Source organism: Monodon monoceros, unplaced genomic scaffold, assembly GCF_005190385.1.
Source record: "Monodon monoceros isolate NGI ecotype Baffin Bay Population unplaced genomic scaffold, NGI_Narwhal_1 Super_Scaffold_16, whole genome shotgun sequence".
Taxonomy (NCBI): domain Eukaryota; kingdom Metazoa; phylum Chordata; class Mammalia; order Artiodactyla; family Monodontidae; genus Monodon; species Monodon monoceros.
In genome coordinates this window covers 100,973,396-100,987,650 of record NW_021703772.1, presented here as the reverse complement: position 1 = coordinate 100,987,650, position 14,255 = coordinate 100,973,396, and positions in this window count along the sequence as shown.

Here is a 14,255-nt window from a genome sequence, read left to right as displayed (position 1 = left end):
GGAAAATGTTCAAGCAACCAGCCTTTAATGAAGAACCCACGGTGATGCATAGATGAGAATGAGGGCCCAAGTGGCTCTCTGGTTCCTGATCAGCCTCCCACCCTCTTCTCCCACCTCCACACAAATCTACTCCAACACGCTCTGCATAGGCACAGGCTACGCCTCCGTTTTTGGCGAGCCTTCCTCTTCTTTCTTCACCTGGCTAAACCCTAGCCTTTTGCAAGACCCCGGTCATGCATTTCCTCCTCCGTGAGCCTTGCCCTGCCCACACAAACCTATGAAGACTTTCCCTGAGCAACCCCTGATAACAGCACTGTGTTAAGTGCTCTGCAAACATTTATTGTCATGCCGCCTTCCCTACCAAGCAACAGGTTCCTTGAGAAAACAACACCGTAACTCCCTCGTTCATTAATTACTTCATTCTTACACCCATCAAGTACCATGAAGTTCTTGGTATGTTTCTCCAGTCATAGACATCTGTTGTTTCTGGGGAAAATATCTTGGGTAGAGCAATAGACTCCATCGCTCTTAACCACTGGATAGTGTTTTCTGTGCGGAGATCTGTGTGGAGTGCTGTGCTAAGTACTGTACCGACTGCTAGGGACACAGAGATGAATGTGTCGCAGTTCTCGCCGCTGAAGAGCTGAGCGCAGGAGGTGAAACAGGCATGTAAGCAACTCAAATACAATGCATGCCTATTTGTTCTGGTGTTGAGCACAAGACTTGACCTGCAAGAGATGCTAAACAAATGTTGGTTAAATAAATGAAGTTTTGATGAGATGTGGGGACTTAGCATGGGAGATTCTGCAAATTCTTTAATGTTATAGCTGTGAGACTGCTATCACATCTTTCTCTGTCCCCTTCTTGATCTCTAACCCACTCCCTTCACTGTCACTGTCAAGTATTTCAGCAAAAGGACTAGAAGAACCTCTCCAGAAGGTACCATGAGCCTTAAGAAGGTAAAAGCTGAAAACCATCTCAGGTGAATGGAGCTGTTCGTGCTTTCTGAGAGTTCTCTGGAGGATCCATCTCAAGTCTACAGACCACATCGCCCCAACAGAAATCTCCCTAAAAGACACCAATTCCCATCTGAATGCTTTCCGATCTCTTACTATGTGGCAGCACTCTGTGAGTTAAATACTTCAGAGGGATCTAAGAGTGAATCATATTCTGTCTTCAATCAGTTCAAAATTCTACTTCATTTGGGTGATATGGTTTGTCACGGGGAGCTGTTAGCGAGAACAACCTGCTTCCTGGATCCTGATTTATGCCTTCAGTCAGCTGTCAAAAATCTGCAAGTCAACTATTACTAATAACAATAATGACTATTATATTTGTATATGTTGTATATTTTAAAAAATTTAAAAGTACTTTATATATCCTTTATGTCCTTTGTTAAGTGCCAAGTGTACCTTCCCTCGCACCCTGCCCCAAGAAAGCCTCCAGGGGCTGATAGGGATTCCTATTGGGAAGGTTTCGCAGGAAAGAAAATGAGGGGTGTGTGTGTGGTGTGTGTGTGTGTGCGTGCGTGCGCACACGCGTGTGCGCGCATGCACACACATGCGCAATGTGTGCCTGTCTTTGAGTTGATTCCAAAGCCAAAGATATAAATGACTTTTAGGTTGCCCCTTGTTTTGTATTATCCACGCCTCTGCCCTTCACTAGTGCAGATAATCGAGAGTTCACTGTACTGTGGTTAATTATACAGCAGGGCTGAGAGCCAGCAGTCACCAAAGTGCTAGGAATTTCAGGCACAAACCCTGTTTACCCTTTACACTTTAATAGGGACAAGGATTTTGTTTGTTTACTTGTTTAATTTTGTTTATTTACTTGTTCAATTTTGTTTGTTTGCTTGTTCAATTGTTTAACTAGATCTGCTATTGACTTAGTGCCCAATCTGTGCCAGGCACTCCGCTAAGCACTCTTCTATACATCACCTCATGGTGAGTACTATTATTATTCCCATTCTAGAGCTGAGAAAGCAGGGGGTAAGAGAAATTAGGTGACTTTCCCAAGGTCACACAGCTAGCAAAGACTAGAGCCAGGCTGTCTGAAAATATTTGGTGAAGTACGATTAATGACTTAATCACTGACTTTGCTTTATTGTCTGACAACCATAGGTATTAAACACATACTTCTGTTTTAGCCTAATTGCTCCAATGATTTCCCTCTAGTATCTTCAGTATGGAATCCAAAACGCTTTGCAGGATTCCGTGCAAAGTTTTCCTGAGTCCACGGACAGTTCAAGAAAACAAGTTCTGATCATTCAGAGCCGTGCTTGAGGTATAAACCTCAGGAGGTTAGAGCTGAGGCTTGTGGCCCAGGCAGTTAAGGTGATGGCAACATAGCACATGATAGTTGCCCTTCTTTAAGTAGTTTCCCTTCGAGTAAAGGGAAAGAAGAGGCACTCGCAGGGGTGGAATATATGCCAAGATGCTGTACACACATGGCCTCATTAATCACGGCAATCCTGAAAGGTTAACGCTCTTACTCCCTTTACACAGAGGAACCAGGGGTACAGGGAAATAAAGTGTGTACGATCACACAGATCAGACCCAGCTCCATCTGGCTTCAAAGTTCATATCTTTCCAGCCCTCTTGGAAGTTAAACTTATAAACTATAAAACTACACTATTAACAGTACAATGTCAGAAAACTTGATAAGATTTTAGCCTACATCTATGTGATATAACACATTTTTTTGTCAGATTTGTTTCCGTCTATGATCCTTAAGGATAATGATGAATTTCAGCTCTTTGCATGTGAACTATTCTCTGTCTTGGTCAAAACAAACAAATACACCTTTGCGTTATTCATTCCAGGCCTAAACATTGTTCACTTCTTGTTTCCAACTACATCATTTCATTTTTTCTGTCTCTTAACCCTATTCTTGTTTATACTATTTCTAAATGTAGTCTTAAAACCATCCCACTGTTCCTGTTTTCAAATGAAGGTATATCTGGTTGACCTTTGATAACCAATTCCTGTGTCTCACTTTCTGCCCACAAGTTTGCCTATATAGCTGCCCTACACTCTCCAATTACATCTTTCTTTCTCTTTTTAAAATTTATTTTCTTACACCACATGGGAAATACTTGGTCAGCATATCCCATAATATATAGTCCTTCATGGATTTGAGAAGCTCACTTACACAGCTATGTTTTACTAATTTATTTTTACATTTTAGTCAAAAAAGAATGTGCCAAAGGAAAACAGACTTCAAATGGAATTTATCATTTCGAAGCACAGTTCCATAACCAATTTGACTTCCAGTTGTTTTATTATTCCAATTAATCGCTTTAAACCTCTCTAAAGAGTTGGCATTTACATTTTTCATTTCCATCGTTAGGAACATTCTTCTAATAATAATATTTCCTAACGCCTACACTATTTCTGGGTTTGATTCCACGATACGTGGTAGCATTAATCAGCAACCTGAGCCTGAGTGTTCGTACAGATATCAGTGTCCCATTTTCTCTAAAATTAGCAATGTCACGCAAGCTTTCAGATGCTGTAATTACAACCGCAACAGAGCAGAAAAGCTCCCAACAGCCACCCAGGCTCCAGCAGCTCCAGAATCAGCCCACCCCATCTGGAAATTCAAGTGTTCCTTCCTCCCTTTCACGTCTGGCTTCCAAAATAGCTCCCTTCTGCTTGAGTCCCTGCCCCAAACCCCTGATACAATGCAAGTTCTGTTTCCAAACATGTCGTGAGCTCCTCCCTGAATGTCCATGGGTGTTAGCATCTGGACTGACCTTGGGCTGCTGTCTGAGGCCCCAGGTCACAGAGTGCTTAATCCTTAAATACATCAGCCGGGAAAAGGCCAGACCACGTCCCCTGAAAGTCAGAGGGGACAGCTGTCTGCACAGGTGATGTGGGGAAGGCCAAAGAACATCCTTGAGCACAGACATCTGGCCTGTTGCTCCTTCCCAGGACACCCAGATTGCCAGCTCCTTGGACTGAAGGCAGTGGAGTCAGGGCTCTTGTCCCTCTGCTTTGTGGAGTCTCACCACAGTGGGCACTCAGACAAATGTACGACCTCGCCCCCTGGCTGAAGATTCTCCTCCCATCCCTCCCTCCTCTCCTTGGCTGTGAGCAGTGCCAGGCAACCAAGAAGAAACCCCTTCCTTCCTTTCTCTCAGTCCCTGCCCCTGCTACTCCTCCTTCGAAGTGGACAGTGTCAGTTTTGTGACCTTGGGCACATGTCTTGACTTCCTCCCAGGTATCCCCCCAAGACCTGAAGTCCCATGTAAACATAAGTTAGATGAGCTCAGACAGTGGAACTTGTTTAACGCTGTACCCTGGCACCCAGCACAGAGCTTGAAACATCGCACGCACTCAAAAAATATTTGTTGAATGAATAACTGAACTTTGTAGCTGAGGACACTACCTACCTGAGGGAGTTTAGGAGGGATAGCTGTTTAAAGATTATCTAAGAAAATATGTTTTAAATTAGTTTGTTTCCATCTCTTAAAATTAGCGGTGACTTCTAAGCAAAAAAAAAAAAAAAAAAAAAATCACATATCCCAGAGGTATAAGGTGAGTGTGAGAAAGAGAAGAAGTTATAAAAAAAAGGTATCCAAATAGGCCTATGTGGTGGTTTTAAAATGTCCACAAATTCCTTTATATTCCTTCCTTCAACAGTGGAGCTTAATTTCCTGCCTGTGAATAATCTGAACTTAATGACTCATTTCTAATAAATAAAATAAGTCAAAAGTGACAACGTTCAACTTTGGAGACGAGGTCATAAAAGGTACCATGGCTTCCTGCTTGCTCTGTTGGATCACTCACTCTGCAGAAACTAGCTGTCACCTCATGGAGACAGGTGAGAAACTGAGGCCTCCAACCCACAGCCAGAGAGAAACTGGTGTCTCATGCAAACAGCGAGTGTGTTTGGAGGTGGATCTTCCAGCCCCAGGAAAGCTTCCTGATGACTGCAGCCCTGGCTGAACTCTCATCTGAGCCAGAGCCACTCAGCTAAGTTGCTTCTGAATTCTTGGCCTATGGACTGTGAGATGATTTGTGTTTGTTGTTTTAAGCCACTAAATTTGGGGATAATTTGTAATGCAGAATTAGATAACTGATACAGCCCCATAAAACCCCTCACCAAGAGGCCTGCCCAGCACTCCTGGGCTCAGAACTCCCTCACTTCCTTGGCAGGTAAGTCCCAGGTCTGCTGGTAGCAGGTCCTGGGCAGAGAAGTACCTGCCATCCCTCTTTCTCCTGCAGACTGTCACGTTTGCCCCTCCTTCCAGGGTTTTCCTGATATTAGCAGTTCCAGTTGTCATTGTCATGGCAGCTTTAGACCCCTGTCTCTGTTTTGGCTTCCACAGTAATCTCTTGGCAGAGATCAAAACATCCACAGGCCAAATAGGTCCCCAACTCTTCTTTGTTTGACTTGCATTTTGTTTTGTTTTAAGATGTGAGCTACTCTGAAAATAGGAAGGGTAATTTCAATTAGGATGATGTAATGACCCATATGTATTTAGCTTGTCTCTCACCAATTAAAAGTAACATCAAAAGAAAAATTGTAAAATTTTTAAGCTGCAAAGACCAAAAAACATGGAGATTGGACAACAGCAGACAAGAGATTTCAACAGAAATCTCTTTAGAGGCGAGTGGAGGTGTGACAATGGACTTTGAGGGAAGGAAGCTCAACGTGGGGAACTATGGAGGATTAGACTTATGAAAAGTGGACCCAATATGCCCTGAACACTCTTGGAAAGGCTCAGAGCTTCTGAACATGAAACCTCATAAAGAAGACATGAGGTGTAAGGCTGAAAACAGGATAACTGGTTGGATAGCTGTATATGGAGAGTTGGAGCTCCTGCCTTGCAAGCACCTAAGCAGCCTGGCAACCAGCACCCCTCCTTGCCAAGTGCTTTGGCCTTGACAGGAGACTGTGGCTTAATCTTCGGGGAACTTGAATCTGAGAATCTCCAGACTTGGGAACACAAGTCAAGTTTGGTGTGGGAGACACTGGGACATAAGGCTGATGAAGATGCTTTCAATATTTTCCCCTGCCCTGTTTTAAAAATCTCAGTAGCTTCATTTATGATCACCAGGTAGGAGGTTTGAGGATAATTCTTGAAATAAACTGAATGGTCACATGGAAGTGCCATGTTAATAGGCTGACATTAAGAGTCCCCCTCAGAGAAAATGGTGACTCACTGCTTAACCACCTTACAGAGAAGCCCACCAGTTAACAAGTCTCACCCAATGTACGGAGCTTCCAACTAACTTCCAGTGCCCTGCTCCGAAATATGAACAGCCAGACAAGAACCACCGATAATTTGAGGAAATGCTGACAGAAAAGTCAGAGATTAAAAAATAAAAATTAAAACCAAAACAAAGACACACACACAGAGAAGAAAGGAATCAGAAGTAAACTTTAAAAATATAATCAATAATATGAAACAAGAGAAGATACTATATTAGTTTTTCAAGGCTGCTACAAAAAAATTACCACAAATTGGTTGGTTTAAACATAGATATTTATTATCTCATACTTCAGCAGCCAGAAGTCTGAAATCAAGATGTCAGCAGGGTTGGTTCTTCTGACGGCTGTGAGGAAGAATATGGTCCAGGCCAGTCCCCTAGCTTCTGGTGGTTGCTGACAATCCTTGGTATCTGTCTGTTGGTTTGTGGTTGCCTCACCCCAATCTCTGCCTCTGCTGGAATATGGCCTTCCATGTGTCTCTCTCTGCATCTTCACATGGCTTTCCTATAAAGAAACCAGTCATTAGATTTGGGTTCCATCATAATCCAATATGACCTCATCTTAATTTAGCTAATTACATCTGCAAAGATGTTATGTACAAATGAGCTCACATTCGGAGGTTCTAGGAAGACCTGAATTGGGTGGGGACACTATTCAACCCAGTACAGACACTATACTGAAACAGCAACAAAAACAAAGGAACAACCAGAGAATAGGAAAGCACACCTGGAAATTGAACCTAGAGTAGCCAAAGTAAAAACTTCAATAAAATATTCTATTAGGGTTCACACAAAGAAGCAGAACTACTATGAATATTACAGAATAAGGAATTTTTATAGGAATTTAGACTTTACACATTGTAAAATAGTAAAGTCTTGAAAGGGAAAGTAGAAGATCAAGGGACAGCCCTAACCAGCCCTCCTGAAGCACAGGTACAGGTGGCGATTTCGGGCACCTTCAGCTTCTGCAGTGGGTCTGTGAAGGGTTACTGGGTAGAAGTCTATGGGAGCTGCTTCTTCCTAGCTCCTGTTGCAGTGAGTTTACAGCCAAGCATCTGATGGGAGCTTGGAGGCACTGTTGCAGCAGAGCCAACATGAAGGAAAAGAGCTGGACCAGACAGGGAAAGAGTATATCGAGTGGGCAAGACAAATTGGAACCTGCTGGCACCTCTGTCTCTGTTTTGTCACTCACCACTTCTAACCATGATGAGCTCCAGCGGTGATGACTACTTCCTGTCTGCTGCCCAAGTCTTACACAAACTTCTCTTTGGGCCAGCTAAAACTCTGAACCATACAGAGTAGGTGATTGGGGGGAAATATAGTTCCATGTTAGCCAAGTTCACATAGTGGAAAATCAACACTGTGGAACCACCCATGGTAGCAGATTCTAGAAAATATACATCAGGCTAACCAAGCTGATATGGTACAAAACTGGCATAGAGATGAGGGAATTGTGCAGAAAGTAGAACAAAAAGATAAAGAGAAGACAGAAAAGTTAAGAAAGTTTGAGATGTGGTCCAAGAGGTCCAATATTCAAATTATAGAAATTCTTGAAAAAGAGAACAAATAAACCAGAGAAAATACAATTATTACAGAAATTAAGGGAGCTTCCCTGGTGGCACAGTGGTTAAGAATCTGCCTGCCAAAGCAACGGACACGGGTTGGGGAAGATCCCACATGCTGCAGAGCAGTTAGGCCCGTGTGTCACAACTACTGAGCCTGCACTCTAGAGCCTGCGAGCCACAACTACTGAGCCCACATGCCACCACTACTGAAACCCGCATGCCTAGAACCTGTGCTCTGCAACAAGAGAAGCCTCTGCAATGAGAAACCCGTGCACTGCAACGAAGAGTAGCCCTCACTTGCCACTACTAGAGAAAGCCCATGCGCAGTAACGAATACCCAATGCAGCCAAAAATAAAAAAAAAAGTGAAAGAAATTAAGAAAATGCCACAGAAGTGAAGAGAGCTAGGCTCCAACTTGACAGGGCTCCTCTGGTACAAAGTGTAATGAATGCAAGAGAGCCAAGGTTCGTAACTGAACTTTCAGAATACCCTGGGCAAAGATTTCGTTTTCTACAGGAAAACAAAATACCAGATCACATAATGAAGACTGAGAGTCAAAAAGGATAACATTGGAAATTCGAAGACAATGGAACAATGCCTTCAATATTCTGAGGAAATTTATGTTGAATTCTCAACCTAGAATTCTATACCTAGCCAAAATATTCAAGTGTATAGATAGAATTTTTAGACACATTAAGGATAAAAAAGTTACTTCTCATGCACAATTCCTGGAAAAGCTACTGGGGTCTGTACCTCAGAAAAACAAAATAGTGAATAAATCAAGATTGGAGTATGCTGCAGTATAACACTTTAAAGTCACAAAGGGAAATCTCAGGATGACAGTTATGTACCAGGGCTAAGGAGTAATTCATAGTAGTTCAGAAGAATGGGTAGTTCTTCAAAGAAAAAGTGGAATCAATATATATGACAATATAAAAAATATAGATGGGTATTTGAGAGGTGCTGGAACATTAGGGGGGGGGGAAATGACCCAAAAATTACCCTCCCAAAATTCATAGAAAACCAAAGAAATTAAATCATAAGGCAACAGTTAATTCCAGGAAAGACAAAAAATAAAAAATATTTGAAAAAGGAAGTGTAATTATAGTAAGCTACTTAGCCGACTGGTTTTTGTACAGTGATAATGATATAAATTTTAACTATTGATTTAACCTAACAGTACCGAGATGCTAAGAAAGAGGAAGTTCATATAACTACCATAAAAAGAAAGTCACAGGTTGGTAGATAATGTTGAAAATTGATAAATTAAGAAATAGTGGTATGAAAGAGTAGGACATAATAGTACTGTGTTTTTATCATAAACCGAGGTTTTTTAACATGCATGAATATTAACTTAATAAAATAAGTTAATTGCTGTTGCTGTCCAGGCCCTTAATGGTCTAATTTAGGGCCTGTTGAATCTAGAGTATGAGGACTTATCTATAATATTACTGAAAGAAGAGAAAAGAAAAAGATCTGGAAGAATTGGGCAGCCTCAGCACGCTAGCCCAGACAGATAACAAGGAAATACTGGGGCACTCTCAGGAAAGGAAAATGTCACTGGTGGAGACTGGAAAGGAAGAAAGCCAAAGAGTAAAAGAGACCTGGGGTTGAAACGCATCTGAGGAAGAAAGCAAAGTCTACACCAGAGGGAGCCAGGTGTGGGTCCTAGGACCCAAGACAAGTCTGGAGGAGAGCTCTAGCTTGGCAAAGCAAAGGGGTCAAGGATGCATGTTCCAGAAGAGAGGGCTGAGCATTTGGCCCATTGGCTGCTGCACCATGGCACAAGCCAGGGTAACCTGCTTAATGGCCAGGCTGGACCACGATCAATTGTATTAAGACCCTGGAAGCTTCGAAGAAAAAGCAGCTCACACTACGCTTGCTCTGATAAATGACCAGCTTCTATTTTTATTTAATCTTCATGTATAGGCCACACTTCTCTTCACTAAGAGATAGAAAGCAAGGATCTGAGTAACATCCCAGATGTCTGAAGCATGTGAGGCATCCCCCAGCCTTGAGAGTTGCCTGGAAGGACTGACACTGTGTGGGCTTCGTGGACCAGATGTCTTGGGAGGCCCCGAGTGAGCGTCTCAGCCTCCAAACCTCTCTGGGAACCCAGGGTCTGCTTTAAAGCATCCTCTCCTCCAAAAGTGACGCCAAGCCATCATTTTCTGCTCTTGGCAGCAGTACAAACCTTTCACTTAGACCTGATGTACTGTGTGAAAACAGGAGTCTGCAGGCCATTCGTTCCCAGCCCTGTCAGCTGGGAGAGCGGCATTTCCCTCAGGAACAATCAAGAGGAAAGTCGTACATTCAGTTCACCAAATGGTACCAAGTCCCCAGCCCTGACCCCTTCTGACTGGTTGGTTTGTTCCTCCCTCAAGACCAGATTTACATAAGATGATACCATTCACATAGGAGACACATGGAGAGACTGGGCCTCATGATCTACAGAATCTCCTGCCGTGTAAGTACAATAGAAGAGGGACTCACCAAGCCACAAGAAATCTGGCTCAACAGGTCCAAAGGCAACACAGGGACACCTTCATGCCCTGGGGAGCTGGAATGCTGAGTACTTTTGCAGAGATTTGGGGGAAGACATTGTTCAGAAAATGTTGCAATCCGTATTTTTTCCAGATGTGAGGGTGATCTGCCTCCAACATCTGCCACTCAATACATATTTGCAATGCTTTATGGCTCTTTTTGTTTACAAGTCAGACCTTCTGCATTGGATGGCTAGCCCCTCATGGGTCAGGATCATGTCTTACAGTGAGCATATGGTAAGTAAGTAAAAGTTTGTAAAATAAATGTGCCATGCTTACTAATTGATTTATTAAGTGTAGCAAAGGTCAGGGTTTCCGGAAAAAAAAAAACACCCAATGTGCATTCCCATCTAGAGAATCCTGGGATATTGGGGCAGGACATAGGTCATCGTCTATCTTACCCTTGGCTCCCTGGACAAAATGAGAGAGGGTTTGAAGATGTACAATTTGGATTCCGAAGCTTTGAGATTTGGTTAAGATTTGAAAGTGAAGAGGGAGACAATGGAAAAAGGAAAATTGATTGAGCACCTACTGAATACCGGTCACTACATTGGGCATTATCGTCTCAATAGAAATCTGCATTATTATTTCTATTTACAGATGAGAGGCTGAGAGAATAACTTCTCCTTAGTGAAGTGGGCAGAAGCGATGATTTGCACTGGCCTTTCCTTGCCAGTGGCAAGCTCACTCAGTCTCTTTGCTGAGGGTGCTGGCCATTAAATCACAAGTTGGAACCACCATAGTGAGAAGCAGAAACAGGAATACTGATGCCAACTAGAGGAACCGTCTGTGTATAGGTGTGTGACATGTTTGGAGAACTTGGGGGAGGGAATAAAGAAAGGTTAGATATCCTGTGAGGGCACTGGTCAAGGCACCTTAAGTCAAAACCAGTTGAGTTTATTACCCACACCCTTAACTGTATCACAAGACTGATGTGACCTAGAGGAGCAAAGATTTACACGCAAATGAACAGAAATGTACCTCATTACCGAATACAAATCTCCTCTTTCTGAGAACGTCATTCTTTTCACCTGGGCACATGGTTTAGAGGAGATATGTGCTGCCGTTAGAAAGCGAATAGTGTGCTTCCTAAACTGTATGCTTCCCAGTTCCTTCATTTGTCCTAATGTTCAACTAAACCACACTTTATCTCCCTTTCATATTCAGAAATCTTCCTGAGTATTCTCCAGAGAGACATCTAGAGACCTTCCCAAACCTTCAAATTTGTGACTGTGGAAATTTTATTTAGGCTGTTGGCTTTTTCCTAAATTACATTTCCAACTAGAACCACATGTTGCCTAGACCTAGTCTCCACCAAATGTTCACCACTTTACAACTTAAACTAAAACTACATGCAACCATTCCTCAAAAAATCCCTGAGCTTGCTTTTTCTGCATCACAAGGATTATGCATTGAGGTGAGTAGAGAGCTACAAAACCCTGTTGCAGTGTGGGTTCTCAGTCACTCACTAACTCTGCAAGCCAGTGACTGTGATTCAAATTTGTGTCTCAGGGCAATTATAAATTCCTCCATGTCATAGGCTTTCCAGGCCACTCTCCTCCCCTACTAATCATCAAAACAGCTAAATCTGATACATTCAAGGGTCTATGTCAGAGGCTGTAAACTAGGAGCTCATGGGCTAGGTCCATCCCACTGATGTATTTTATTTGGCCAGCATAGTGTTTGAAAACATTGGCTTGGTTGCCAACACATAAAGAGTTTCCCATAAATTATCTGGATTTCTGGCTTCTTTTGAGAACTTGTAGGGTCAAGCCCTAGTGCTGGGCTCCAATCAGCCAGAGGAGTGGGATGGTAGCTACCCATTTAAGTGAGTCACCCTCACCTCTGAGATCCATGGTCCTTACCATTCTCCATTGTCTTATAGCCAGCCCTCTTCTCTCATTTACCTGGCATGCCTGTCATTGGTGGGCTTTTAAGATTTTGACCCTTGATCTATATAGTTTATCTAGAGTTTTCCTGAGTATGATATACATATCTACATTGCATTCAACTCAATTCTGGACCATTTTCTTTTCTCTTTCTACTCTCTCTCTCTAGATCAGCACATTTATTCCCATGGTTTTCAATGTTTTCTATGTGTTTCTGACTCATGAATTTATGCTCAAGCCTAGAGATTTACTCTGAACTCCATACTCCTATGCAACTACTTACTTGGCAAGTCTATTTGACTATCTCATAGACGTCTCACCCCTACCATGTCCAAAGCAGAACTCCTTATTCCTCCTGCCCCTCAAAAACCTGTACCACCTGTTTTGTGCACTTTAATAAATAACACTAATGCCCCTCCAGTTATCCAAGCCAGAAAACCTGGGTCGTCTTTTATTCTTTCTCCCTTAACCCTCACACATATATATCCCCTCAACTCTCCTGTCAATTCTACCTCCAGATCATATCTCAAATCTGCCCACTTCTCTCCATGTCCAGAGTCACTTTGAAGGTCCAAGCCACCATCATCTGTCACCAGTATTATTAGAATAGTATCTTAACGCCCTGCTGCTCAAAGTATTGTCCACAACCAGCTGTATAGGTGCCATTGGAAGGTTGTTAGAAATTCAGAATTTTTACTCCCTACCTTCTAAAAAGGAATCTGAATTCTAACAAGAATGTGAAATGCATGAATACAGAAACAAATGAAGAATTAAAAACTCAAATTTTTAAAATCAATTGTGATGAGTGACCAGGAAACATGTTTCAAACTCTGAAAAAAAAAAATGTCTCTCTATATATTCAGGTCAAGGACAATGCCCTAATTATTGTCCGTATAGGGGATAATCTTTGGCAAATCCATTTCCTTTATAGTTATGCTTCTTTTGTCACAGCAATTTACTGATTAAATAAGGTCTGATACTCTGATTTGAAATTGAAAACATTGTTGATATTTGAAAAGTAAACAAAACAAACAGAAAACCCAGAACCACACAGTAATGCCTCACATTTGGATTAGTGATAAAGAACTTCCACAGACATTTCCTCATTTGAGTCTGTAATAGCTCTAAGGCGGAGGCAGAGCAGGGCTGGTGAGCCTCATTTTACATAGGGAGAAACTGAGATTTCAAGAGACTAAATGATTTGTTACGATTACACAACTTGGAACTGATAAAGCAGTTTAAACTGCTTTTAAGTTTAAACCGATAAATCTACTTTAAACGTAGATTTCTCTAACTCCAAGGCCAAAATGCTCTCTAGCGTATTGCATTCCCTTCATAAATATGAACTGCAACTACATTCACCAAACAGACCCTTAGTTAAGGTACAGAGAAATCGCACGTGTAAACAGAGGTACGTCCGCACTCCTGGTAACCACTCTTTCTCACTATGGACATTAGCCAACATGTAGTCCTTGGCTAGGAGAGCTGTAGACAAAGAGGGTCATCTCTCCAAATATTCTGTGTTATTTTTCTTTTAGATGTAACAGACAATCATTTTAATGTTCAATCAGTTTCAAATACATTTATTTCAAACAGTTGGCTCCACGACGAACCAAGAAACTGAAGGCAGAGTCTAAATTTGGGCTTCAAAATCTGTTTCCAAGTATTAATTTTGAGTGGAAACAATTTTGGTTGAATTTGGGGATTATAAATATCCCCCAAGAGTTTTTCGGCTCTAGGCCTCCTGTCTCTAAGTTTCGCTCTGGTTTCAACCTAGGGGGTTGTTAGATTAGAAGTAGACAGCTTTGGCATGTGGTTACTCCAAACGCCTGTAACCGTCTTTAAAACATGAGCTAGAAATGTTGATATTATAAATGACCATTTTTCCAAAATAAGGTTTGCAAGAGTTGAAAGTGGAGTCGGATGCCAGAAAGTCTTCGAAGGAGGATTTCCATTCAGCGAGATCTGGTTACCTATTTCATAACAAAGAATAAAGCAAAATCTTGGGGCTGCAATTCATACACTTTTGGACCGAAAACA